Below are 12845 nucleotides of genomic sequence, written 5' to 3'. Positions count from 1 at the left end.
GTCTTTAAACAACAAAAAGGATTTTATCCAAAAGAAAAAAGTCCTCAAGCAAGCTGATGAAGGGAAGGGAAAATGAACAAAAGGATTTGAAGCTTCAACATATATGTATATGCGATATCAACATAAACTGAGTTAGTCGGAGACAATGTTGATGCTTACTTAGAAACATGGACTTCTTCCAAAGGAAGATTTATCCTACTAGGCATCAAATGCTTTTATGTCAGATTCATACTCAAAGTAAATGATAAAGGTGCGGATTTCCATTGGGCCGAGCTCCACAGATAGCTCTTTAGGATCAAGAGGCCCTCCCCTAAGAACACGTTCGTCCCCAGAAGAGCCTTCTACTTTCCACTTCAGTCTTTTTTTTCTCCATCTCTGTCCTTTCTTGATTCGCAGATAAACTCATTTCTTTCACCTCTTTGATCTAACATGAATAAAGGCACAACATTTTAGAAGACAAACAGAAGAGGGATTCAAGCCCGTTAATTTTTTTTCATTGCTTTACCTTTTTCTTAGGGAACAGCCTTTTCAGGTCCACACTTGCCATTGCAGAGAGGTCCTTGTCTTCGTCAATCTTTGCACAGATTTGATAGGCCATAAAACTGAGTGAATAAAACGAGAAGCAAATACAGAATGTGCAAATTTATAATGGTAGCGGCAAGCAACGAGCAAGAACTTGTAGTCATTCTAAGTAGAAGGTAATGAGTAAGACACATATCATAATGGCATCGGCGTGCTTCAGCCTTCCACTCAAACGTTTCTAACTTTCTAGACTAATATGATTTCTTCAGAGGACCTCCAAATTCACAAAGTGTAAACATGATTTCTTCTCTTGATAAGTTTTACGAATAAAAAATTATGAAGGTTGATTTATCAGGAGGCAAACACGGTAGGAATCCTCCTGTATGTGAAGCTGGTGAAAGCATGAGAAAAGCTTTTAAAAACTTTTAAATTCAACAGGTTCACATGAAGAGATACTTCATTATAAGAAAGTACGCACTCAGCCAACAAACAAGTACCTGAAAGGCCTGAGAGCGCAAGGTTATATTAAATAATAATAATAAGAAGAAGAAGAAGAAGAAGAAGCTCATTACAAAGCTTTGTTGAAGCATATTACATAATATACTTTTCGAGAATGCAATTCAAACCTCATATAGATGCGCTAACCGAAGGAGAACTTTTCCATCATCTAGTTCCTGCATAAGACGAAAACACATTACCTACAAATCAGATAACTTCTACTTAACAATAGACATCTATACACATATATCTAGACACGTAAATATAAAGCAGGATTTGATGCCATCGTTATTGAGTTGCCAGTAATCCAGACACCAATTTTTAATAATCTCGTTTATACAAGAGACTAGTGCCTTGATTAGTTACCTGTAAGGTTATAATTGCAATGTTGTCCGGCAATCTGTAGTTAGAATCAATTCCTGAATATGTAAGAATATGGGAATTTATCCAGTCACCTTCATCCTGCCAAAAGGAAATGACCTTTTAGCGACTGATACATTGGAAAAAAGTTTTGTTTTCCAGTTTTGAATTTCACCTGTTCAGAAAAGGCCAAGAGAAGTGGAGAATATATTTCCTGGCCAACTGTACGACGCCACTTAGCACCATCACCCAGGGGATCTATTCTAAAGTATACTTTTCCTTGGATCTGAAAGATATTGTATAAGAAGTAGATACAAAAGTGGAGTAAATTAGTTCAAATTGACCCACACTGAGGGCAAAGTATGGAAAATTAAGCCTTGATTAATTCTTTGATTTGTTGACATCAGGAATATCGTACTTTCAATTTCATATTTGCTATATCTACAGGGTATTAGTAGAGTATCAATCAGGGATTTGTTAGTGCTGTCCAAAAATATTGGCATTTTAAGTCTTTTCTTTCTCCACATGAAGAATGATTTTCCTCCTTTTTAAATTGGAAAAGCATCAATATCAATAATCAATAATATTATAAAATCTATAGGAAGCCCACTATTCATAAGTTATGAACAATGTGACTCATATTGCTTCAATGTTAGATGAGATGAGTCCAAACTAATGCATTGCATCAGAATTTTTACCAAGGCATGCTCACAAGGCACCAGCCTCGGCTTTATTATTGAGCTGAGATTAATGTCAATGGCCTGATCTGTATTCTACCCCTTGCTGCTTTCACTAGTCCCAAATTCTTGATACCTCCTCCTCATGGACACAAGGGCACGTGCATATGTGTGTGTGTGTGTGTTAACTACCCTGGACTTAGACAGCCATAAATTCGATTGTTCTTACTATTAGTCCTCTGCAAAGTGTGTGTGTGTGTTAGCTACCCTGGACTTAGACAGCCATAAATTCGTTGTTCTTACTATTAGTCCTCTGCAATCATCAACTACACAGATTGTTTCATTTAAAGCCTCCGCAACACCTCTTGAATCATCAAGTAGTAATCTCCTGTCGACAGGAAAGAGAGTGATTCAGTTTTTTGTTTGACAAAAGAAAATTCATTACAATACACGAGCAGAAAGGTGCCCTTCACAAGAAAATAGAAAATTAAGAAAAATATTTATAAAAAAAAAGAATCAAAGTGTAAAAAGCCCTCCAATCTCGTAGCTTATCCATAAGAACTACCCACCAACTAATTATAATAATAATGAGAAAAGAAAAGAAAAAAAAATAGAAGACACAATAAACTATCACATTCCACTTTATACCGGGAAAGAAACCATTCCGAAGACCCTTGTGTTATGCTCCACATGGAATACCAAACCACTGTCTAAGTTGCAGGTCTCCAAGTATCCTCCCGTCAATTCCAATTCCTAAAACCTTTTAATGAAATTTTCTAAGAATTCCTGCCCTTATTACCATTGTTCATCAAAATTATAAAAAAAAAACCTTTACCATGTAGTGCTTAAATAAGAGTAATTAAATTACAAGACCATGTTTGGTGCATGATCAGAATGTCTGGTGTGAGCTCTATCATCACCAATTTGAAACATAGAACTAATCCAATAGCATTTCAGGCACCATAAAATTGCACTTCTATCATGGATTGCTAAGCATAGCAGTGTTAACCCATAACCCCTTTGATAAAACTCCTTCTCTATCAAGTTACATAATTATTTTTTATGCCCTTCCTGAGGATCCGAAGATTTAGATTAAGTGAGACATCACAAAACTAGCAGCCATAAATATCCAAACTAGGGCCATGAAAATAACCGAAAGGGCGTGAAAGATATATCTTAACAGCCATCTGATTATAGCAGCATCTGAAAGGTAATGTGCTTGCCTGTGAACCATTAGCTGTATTTGTCCATCAGCTAAGCTGGATCCTCCTACAGGTCGATCCACCAAAACTGAAAATTCTGTCTTATTATCTTTTACATACATCCCAAGATTAATCTGAAAGGACAAAATAAAAAATATAGTGAATCAAAAAGAGGGATGGTTACTGTTCGCTGTACATTTGCATAATCACCATAAAGAAAGCAACTTGAATTCTGAATTTTGCATGTGAGAGATAAAAGTGATCACAATCAACATAATATGGTAAGATGAGTTGTTGAAAGAAAGTTAGGTGGACCACAGGACTTGGGTCACAGTCTAGCAGTTACATGCAAGACAAAGGTCCCTGTCCCCAATCCTGTAACCATTGTCATCTTACCACTCAGTCCTTAGTGTAGGATTAGATTGTGGCAGGATACATGCAAAACGTGGACCATTAGAAAACATATTACAATAAAGAAAAAGAAAACATCACAGAAGGAGAATTCTTGCTTATCTAGCCCATGGAAATAAATTTGAGAAAATTAATCATTTGGCTCCTTTAGACGTTAGAACATCTCAATTTTCAATTTCTCATAGTATACCTTTTTTTCTTTCTAAAATATTCTTTGTAATTTCTTATGGTTTTAGTGGCAGTCCCAACACTGTGTAAACAATAAAATCCCACTCCCTACCATGTCCACAAGGCTTAACAACATTAATTTTTGGCTAAGGTGGTAAACAATCAGTATACGTGGCTGCCACATGTGCAGCAAGCTTTTAACTTGTGGGCTTAAAGGCACAGGGCAAAGATGTGTTATCATATTGGGCATAACAGGCATGCTTTATATGAAAATGGAAGTTCAGTGGCTTTATCGAGTGAGTATTCAATGTACGTAGTTCAAAGGATTCTCCAGAGCTTAGCATATTGAGATGATATAAGATTTTTAATTAGACTCTCGACACACAGGCTCTGAATCTCAGAGCAGGGAAGGTGGACTGAAACTACTCCTACAAAGATGAAATGAAAGAAGTGTGTTTGCAAAGAATTTCTCAGGTCTTAAACCTAGGACAATGAAATGAAAGAACTGCTTTTCTGGACAAGAAGTGTGTTTGAGACAAAGTGGACGACACCTTCTGATCGTCTTAAACAATCCCAAACCCAATCAATAGTCACAGAAATGTGAACCAATGATGTGTGACATGGGAATATTTTGCAAGTGCAACTAGATAAATTAGCAACAACAATCCTCCAGGTAAGGATAATGCAAACCTAGAACATGAAACATTATAGATTATCTCAAAAGAAATCATGTGAAATAGTTCACATACAGGATAGTAGTTTCCAGCAATAGGTTGGTTCACTTCCAGGTCCCAGTCTGATCTATAATCACGTATCTGCAATAAATTCCATAGTTCAGGTTATGTCCACCAGGTCCCAAAAAAAAAAAAAAAAGTTATCCCAAAATATCTGTTCCAGGAAAAAAAAACAAAACTGCCCCATATACCAATCTGTGAGCAACCTAATATGAAGAGATTTATGCTTCTAATGTTTTAATGACTTTAAACTGGTGAAGGGAGCAGATAAATGTTCACAAATTAACTCGTGATTGAACCAGCAATACAAGACATCATTTAATGATGTTTCATTGAGAAAAAAGCAAATATGTGCACGCACTGTGTATGCATGCACGCATAAATGTGTGTGTGTGTGTAGATACACACACAACATAAGCAATCATAGATTATCTAACGAACAGAAAGCAAAATTGCAATTGAAGTCAAGTAGCATACCCTTTTGATAAAATCACGCCCATTAGAATCTGTGTAGAATGTTTTGTTGGTTTCCATAGAGGTTGAAATACTAGTAACAACTTCTTTACCAATTCCATCATCAATAGGTATGGGGCCAACCTGGAATTTCAAAAATAGTCAATGTATACGAATACATTTTGCTTATGAGAACCATAACTCCAAACCAATAACAGCAGTGAATACACAAAAAGAAATAATGAAAAAATAAAAAGTGACAGATAATATACGCAACGACCAAGAGACAGAAAAGTATAGAGTAAAAGCAGAAACTCTAAAGCTTACAATAAACTCTACTTCAACATGCTCTTTTTCCTTGTGCAGTCTGGTAATCTGCAAACAGATTTAATTTACATTATTTCGAATAGAACCTAACTTACACTTGTTTATAAAAGAGCTTTTAGGAAGAGAAAAAGATGAATAACAAGAAGAAGAAGAAGAAGGTAAGAATACAGATCAAGAATACAAATATCTCCAGGATGATCTCTGTTTGTCCAACGTAGTGATCTCTCTAAAGTAACCATCAGCTGTCTAGGAGGCCATGCGCAATACTATGCTCTAAACTTCTATAACATGAAAAATAAAATGTTCTGCTAAAGAGTTTATTTCATTTAGGTACCTCTAGAGGAAGAGGTAGGAGGGCTAATTGCCTCCAAGTTTCCATTGGTCATACTCTTGATTCACGTGTACCAAGTCTGGGGCAGAATAATCATTCCAGTCACTAAAAGCATCTGAAGAGATTCCCAGTATAGGTATTGTCCTCTAGCTGCATTTTCCCACAACTACCGTGAATATCATTTGAAGCAAAAGATCCTTAATGGAGATTAAGTAGTATAGGATGCCTAAGTCTCACATTGAGTGGTATGGAATATTCTATGGGGTATTTAAGTAGGTCAGTTCACCCACCTCAACTTCAAGCTTTTGAGGGATGGTTCCCAACCCCACTTGGATACCCATCAATTGCATTAAAGCCTGGTTGCTGGTGGTTTTGGATAAAGCTGCCCACAGAGGGTTTTAACTAGTGGAGAGTTCTAACCAACAAGGAAGTTGAGTAAAGTTTGACTCCAAGTATTGTTGAGCGTTGCCACTAAGACATTGGCTCTTCAAGGAGGAACAGCTGATAGTAAGTATGGTATTATAAAATACTCTATAAGGTAGTACAAGATGCTCTACAAGGATTTACTTAGGTTAGCTCTCACATCTCAACAGCTAACTTCTAAAAGAAGGCCCCAAATCTCACTCCAAGGATTTACACAGTATTGCATGGTTCCATTCAACGTGTCATGTGATGACAGATTTCTGATGGCCAAAATTATTATTAAAAAACTTATGAATTAGACAGCAATATGCTGTCAAATATTAAAATCAGTAACAAGCAAGATACCTGATATATCCACGGATTTATCTGTTGATGCACTTCATCTAGTAAGGGTCCACGCATAACAGTCGATGGAACCTGAAAGCATGGTATTTTAACTGCAAGTTACAACAGAACTTGGCAGTAGAGAGAACTTAATGCAGAAAGCGTCCCAAACCTGTCTTTCATGCTTATGAGATATGTGTTATTTGGACGGAATACATAGGCACCGGAATTCTGTGAGAGAAATTAAATTGCATGGTAAATAGAAGTTCATGCCTGGAGAGGCAAAAGGTTACTGACATATGGTTATTTATTCTTAAAAGGAATACCTGTGGCACTTCTTCATCAGTTCCATTATATCCTGAGTAGTACAAATACCTCTGTTCAATCTGTTCCTCAACCTTCCAAGTCAAAAACGGCAGTGTTAAACAGAGTCCCGCTTGTTTGTTTTAATACTTTAGTATCAGATACCAATAGTTATACCCCAAAAAAAAAAATAATAATAATAAGCCCAGCAGTATTAGAATGCAGGTGATAAAAACATAATTAAATTAAACAAGCTGAGGAAAAGTGAGAAAATCACTAATAGGCATGATGACACACATGACAGAAATTTTATAAATCAAATTAAGGTTAATGTGCGATGTAAATTGCAAGAAGAAGTACTTTGCATACCAAGTTTCTGGTATTAACATAGTTGGTAAATTTTTCTTGATTTGGAGAAAATGTAAGCCTCAAATTCCCTTGACCAACTTCAATTTTCGTTGTTTCACTACTTTGATATGTATACACAGATGATCTGGCGGAACCTGCAACTAAGCAGAGAGGTTTATCATTACAATTTCACCTTGTATGCATGAAGAGTAGATGATCCCTTTTTCAACATATAATAGAGCAACCCCATCTGGGAACCTGTCCTGTTGGCAGCTGAGACCGTGTATGTGCTAAAACCAAGAGGTGGGACAGATACTGTAAATGCAAGCCAATACTTGGGTGCCTTGGCTGGAGTTTCTCCCAAATATGCCATGACATGGTAGTTTCTTAAGGATGCATAGACCTCAGCCTGAGGTAGAAGTTGAGACACTATTTCTTTACCCTCAGAATCATAAACTGTGACATCTCCATTTGTGACCTGTAGAAGTTTGTAAATTGAAAGGTCTTATTTCTTCCTAGATACTTGCATAACTAATTAAGGGGTAAAAATTATCATATAATTGAAAAAAATAATAAACCATGCTATCTATACGTCACTTCTTTATGCCAATTATTTAATGCCATGGCCACGCTGTAAACTTTTCATATTACAGTCTAAAATCAGATATTTGATTTTACATGTTTACTGATAATTCTACCACTTTGGAATCGGTGTTGCTCCTCATTTTTGTAGTTTTGCATACTTTCTCTAAAAGCAGGGGATTTAACTGTGTGATGAATCCAGCAACATTGTTTCTTTAATATTACATGTCCCTTTTTTTTTTTACAAAAGAAACTTCCGATGCACACACATTTACTCACACGAACAAAATTCTCTTCTCAAATATTTAAAGAGCCCTTGAAGTTTTAACAACTTTTTGCCAAGTTATTGCTCCTTAAAGATATAAAGAGTTGCCTAACTATCCCCAACACGACCTATGATCTTTTAATTTACTAATAAGGAACATCCTTTTGACACCATATAGAAGCAACGCTAACAAAGTAATTCACCAATATATTTCATGACCAAATTCAGAACACAGAAAGAATCAAAAGAATTGAGGTCAAGAAAAATCACATTTATAATAGTATGCTAATACTCTCGGTTCTGCCATATTTAAATCTAATACACAGTAAAGGTGCTAAATTAACATCACTCACAGGAATTCGAACCACTTCATTCCTCCACCAGCCAAGAGAGTTGTAAACCACAACAACCTAAATATGCAAAGAGCTCGTAAGAAGGCATGCTTCAGAATTTATTGGGAGTATTTTTACTTGTGTTGTGAATGAAAAAGAAAGATGATAAAAAAGTTTGTTCTTACCAAATTTTTCCCTTGAATCAGATCAACTTCTGACGGAGGACAGTAACTCACATTCATAAGTGGACACTAAAAGAAATGAAGAAGGAAAGAGGTGTAAACACAAAATAGAAATGTCAAAATCATATGCAGAACAAGTATAAGAAAGATATTGTAAGGATTCATGAAGTACGCGCAAGTTAATTACTGAATAGCCAGCCTTGTGAATAACGAAGAAAAACTCAAGAACAGCAGGTTTTATACAAAGCAATAATTAAGATCAGGAGAAAAGTCAAGATTTTAATGATTTAGAGTTTAGATAAGGCAGTTATCAAACCACATAATCTTATAAGTAACAGAGATAACCTCAGAAGCTGTCCTAAATAATAAGAATAACAGGACTATAAGTTTTCCTTCAGTTTTTTTCTTTTTTCGATAAAAGAATTTAAACTAAGAAGGAAGAACAAGTATTTATAATAAAAAAAACTGAACTAGAAATGGAGTGAGCCAAGTATTTATGATGAAAGTCAAGAATTTTACCTGTTGAAACTTAGTAACTGGATTCTGACATCCTAGAAATGACACCGACTCAACCAGGCAAGCAAGTGAAGATGCGACCAATTGCTCTGCCTGCACAGAATGCAGTATATCACTGGATGAAACCCTGACAAAGTGGGTACATAGATTTGCAGAAAATAAATTAACTGAATATACACCTCTTTGTATCCGATTGATAATCGTTTAGAATAATCATTGGCCACATGCTGCTTTTCTGTACCACTGACTGCATCATGGTGTTGAGCAATCGCTAAAGCATCAGCCAATGAATCAGTATTGGCCCTGAATTCACCCTCCCCTTAAAAGTTCTAGCTGTCTTGCAGCCTAATAATTCATTGGTAAATATAAACTCCTGAACATCATTCTATTACTTGATATAAACTATAAATACATAACTCATACCAAATAATAGCCACTCATTAGTCTGACATAGTATTTGAAGGCTGGCCTGCTGGTAAAGTATCCTGTCCAATAAGCATTTACTCGATCTGCATAGCTGGTATGTTTTCATGCACACAATAAGGCATAAAGAGATAAGCAAACAGAAAATACAAAAGTTAACTAATAAACGCAAATGGTTCATGCAGCACACTTTTGTTTACCAAATAGGTATATACATCTTTCTTAACTTGTAATGTGCAAGTAAACCAAAAAAAGGAAACTATAAACTCACGGGAAGAAATCATCAGTCTTGAATGGCCACAACTCATTTGTAGCATATTTTGCATCAGTGTACATAGATGGCGTAGAGTAGAGGGCATTGACACGTCCATCCTAAAGTTGCCACAGAGCCATTTATCAATTCCAGAGTTCACAAGGACTAAAATAATGACAGCAAGTGAAATTGTGGCCTGAAACACTGGTCAGGACCGGTATAGAAGTGTTGTTAGCTGTATTCTCTGTTATAACTACTGAATTAGTGGATTTCTGTTTCAGAGGGATTAATTCTGAAAAAGGTTGTTAGGAGATGGGATGCCCACCCAACTAACTATCTACCACTTTTTACAAGTCTCAGTGAGTTTTTTTTTTTTTTTTGGGGGGGGGTGTTTGGTTTGGTACCATTGTTGAATGAATAGATAAGCATTCTAGAAGTGAGGACCAAATACTCAAACATTGTGTGAACTAGAGAATGCGGACCACCGAACACCTTATGTGTGGAGTTGGCATCTTACTTGTGTATATATTGTAAGGAGAAAACTTATACACAAAGCCATATATACTTAAGGTGTTTGTTTTTAATTAAATCAAGGCATGTGTATCATTTACAAATTATTTATTCTATAATAAATTCTTATTATTAATATTGTTAAAATATTAAAATCCACCTGTTATTATATGATTAGATGAAAGTATATTAAGTATATAAGGCAAAGTCCCTAAGTCTTGCCCATTTTGTAATATCCCAAATTCCCACTGCATTCTTTGCCCTCGTTATGTTTTTGGGGTTGTGATCATAGCTTCTCTCCGCTCATGGTTGATTTAAAGTTCTTGAGTCTAATGTGCAGAGGAATTGAGCAGCTTTGTCCCACCTTTTAGCCTCTTTTCAGCTCTTTATCTTTTTTTTAACTTCTCTTTTTGGAAGATACCTTGCACAAAATAATAAAAGCTGTACTCTTCTCATTCCGTTAAAGTTTTTTCTTTTATATTTCTCTGAAGCATTATGCTGGAACCATATTCCCCTAGGAGAAGAAATGATCATAAAAACTGAATTCTACAAAATTAATGGAGCCAGTACCTCACTTTCTTTCATTTTATGGGAAAGTTACCTTGTTGACATAGTGTATAAGCTTGTCCAACTGCCGGAACCATGACTGTGCATATTGATACTTAAAATCCGTTCCCATAGTCCACATTATATGATTTTTCGAGTTATATTAGCCTGAGGAAGAAACACTATCAGTCAGCAATTCAGATGAGACCCTGCGTGAAAGTCTTCATATTTCCAACGTGAATAATATATTTTCTCCCACATCACATGCTCAAGTACAATTACTCATATCATTTATGATTAGCATGTGATCTCATTGCAGTTGAGATGGACTTTTACCAAGAATATAAGAAACCTATTTCTGAAACTCCCATTTAAAAAGAAAAAAAGGAGAAAGAGAAAAAACTAAGGATAATTACATGCTGCATTAAAAAGCAGCATTGCATTCAAGAATTAATTGGAAATAAACTTTTGAGGAGCGCATAATTTATATGACTGGATGAATGAACTGGGAGGGCCTTAGGGTAGAAGCAGGCAAAAATAGATGAACATTCATGATAATTCGTCTCACAAAAACGACAGCCTGGAAAAAGCTGCTACAACCTTCCATCTTTCTTGATTGATAGTTTAAAAAATAAATAAATTAAAAAAAAGAAAGAGAAATGAAAAAGTCAAGCCATAGTTAAGAATAATCCTGCTTTATACATGCCCCAAACGGGACAAGTGAACTGCATTTGGGTTTGCACAAGAGATGAATGAGGAGGAAGGAATATGGCAGAATACTTGTAATTAATATATATATATATATATATGTACACCCCTCTCCAGCTGGTGACGAAAAATGCTTCATCCATCTTAAATCTTTTGGGGAAAATTACATGCAAATCCCATAACAAATATGAAATGCCAATTGCTTTACATCTATAGAAATATAAAAAATTACGCTCTTGCCAGTATTGCTTGGGATAATGATATGTAACAGTAAGGAAGAATCAATATGAGGAAAAAATATCGTCATGAAGGATAGCCGGAGCACAATATTAAATCAAACTTCTTTAAAGAAAATTGAAAGAAACCAGAACATAACTTCAAAAAAGGATGGACAAGTGGCAATCATGTCATCTTCTAGCTGTTTTCACTTTCTGTTACTTCTGTGCCTTTTTAAGGATTATTAGTGTTCTTCTCTACTATATCCCCTTTTCAATACTAATAAAATGTCTTCCACTTTACTCAATTATATCATATAAGCTAACTTGTCCAGAAAGTTCCAGAAAACCATAATTATTTACCTGTGATACAGCAGCAGCAACAAAGTCATTTACTCGATCTTGGACATTGTAATCAAACAAATCAATGTTATCCTTCACAAAAAAGAGGGGGTAATCAAGATTTAGTAGGGCAAAATATATTTAGAATTAAAGTGACCAAAATTAACAAGTTCTTATTAAAATACATACTTGAACAATTGGTGGTCGTCGTCATTACTTCAAAGTAAAATCCAGCAGGTGGCTCATAATTCTCAGGGAATGCACCAGCATAGATCTGGAAACAAAGGAATGAGGAGACAAAAAAACATGAAAGTTAAGAGAATACATCACCAAGAAGTCCAACTATACAAAGATTATATGAAACAGCTAATAATATTTCACCTGAGCAGATGAACCAGGCTCTTGCTTCCCTGCCAGATAACCTCAAGACTCTTTCATTTTTGCGCTTAGCTCTATCTTGATAATCTATTCGACCAAAGAAAAGGGAGTCAAAGCCAACCTGCATCCACAATTAGAATTAGAAGATAGCTCAAAAAGAAATGAACAATATGCATGACAGTCCTTTTTCTTCCAAACAAAATAACAAGATTCTGTGGTTGAAGGTCTAAGGCATACTTCAGATCCCAACAAGTATGCCTGCACAGCAGTATGTCCAAAGGGGTCAATTTGCCAACCAATTCTAGGAGTCACGCCAAACTCCTCTTTCAGGAACCGATGTCCCATTGTTGTTTGATCAATCATGTCTATGTAATGTGTTGCCGCCTCGTCATGCATACACATGCCACCATTTCTGTGACAAGTGGGGAAAATAAATCACAGAAAAATCATCAGGACTCAAATACCAGGTGAGTGGAGAGAGAACTCAAAAATATATTTTCTGGAACACTCCA

At 35.7% G+C, this 12845-nt stretch overlaps 1 pseudogene; it reads right to left on the bottom strand.

Annotated features, from left to right (window-relative positions):
• Positions 1 to 73: 73 nt before the first annotated feature.
• LOC129302464 (probable alpha-mannosidase At5g13980) overlaps positions 74 to 12845 on the bottom strand; it is an 18124-nt pseudogene continuing 5352 nt past the window's right edge.

Source organism: Prosopis cineraria, unplaced genomic scaffold, assembly GCF_029017545.1.
Source record: "Prosopis cineraria cultivar Desert tree isolate PC_DT_omini unplaced genomic scaffold, ASM2901754v1 PC1, whole genome shotgun sequence".
Lineage (NCBI taxonomy): Eukaryota > Viridiplantae > Streptophyta > Magnoliopsida > Fabales > Fabaceae > Prosopis > Prosopis cineraria.
This window is presented reverse-complemented; position numbering and strand designations above follow the sequence as displayed.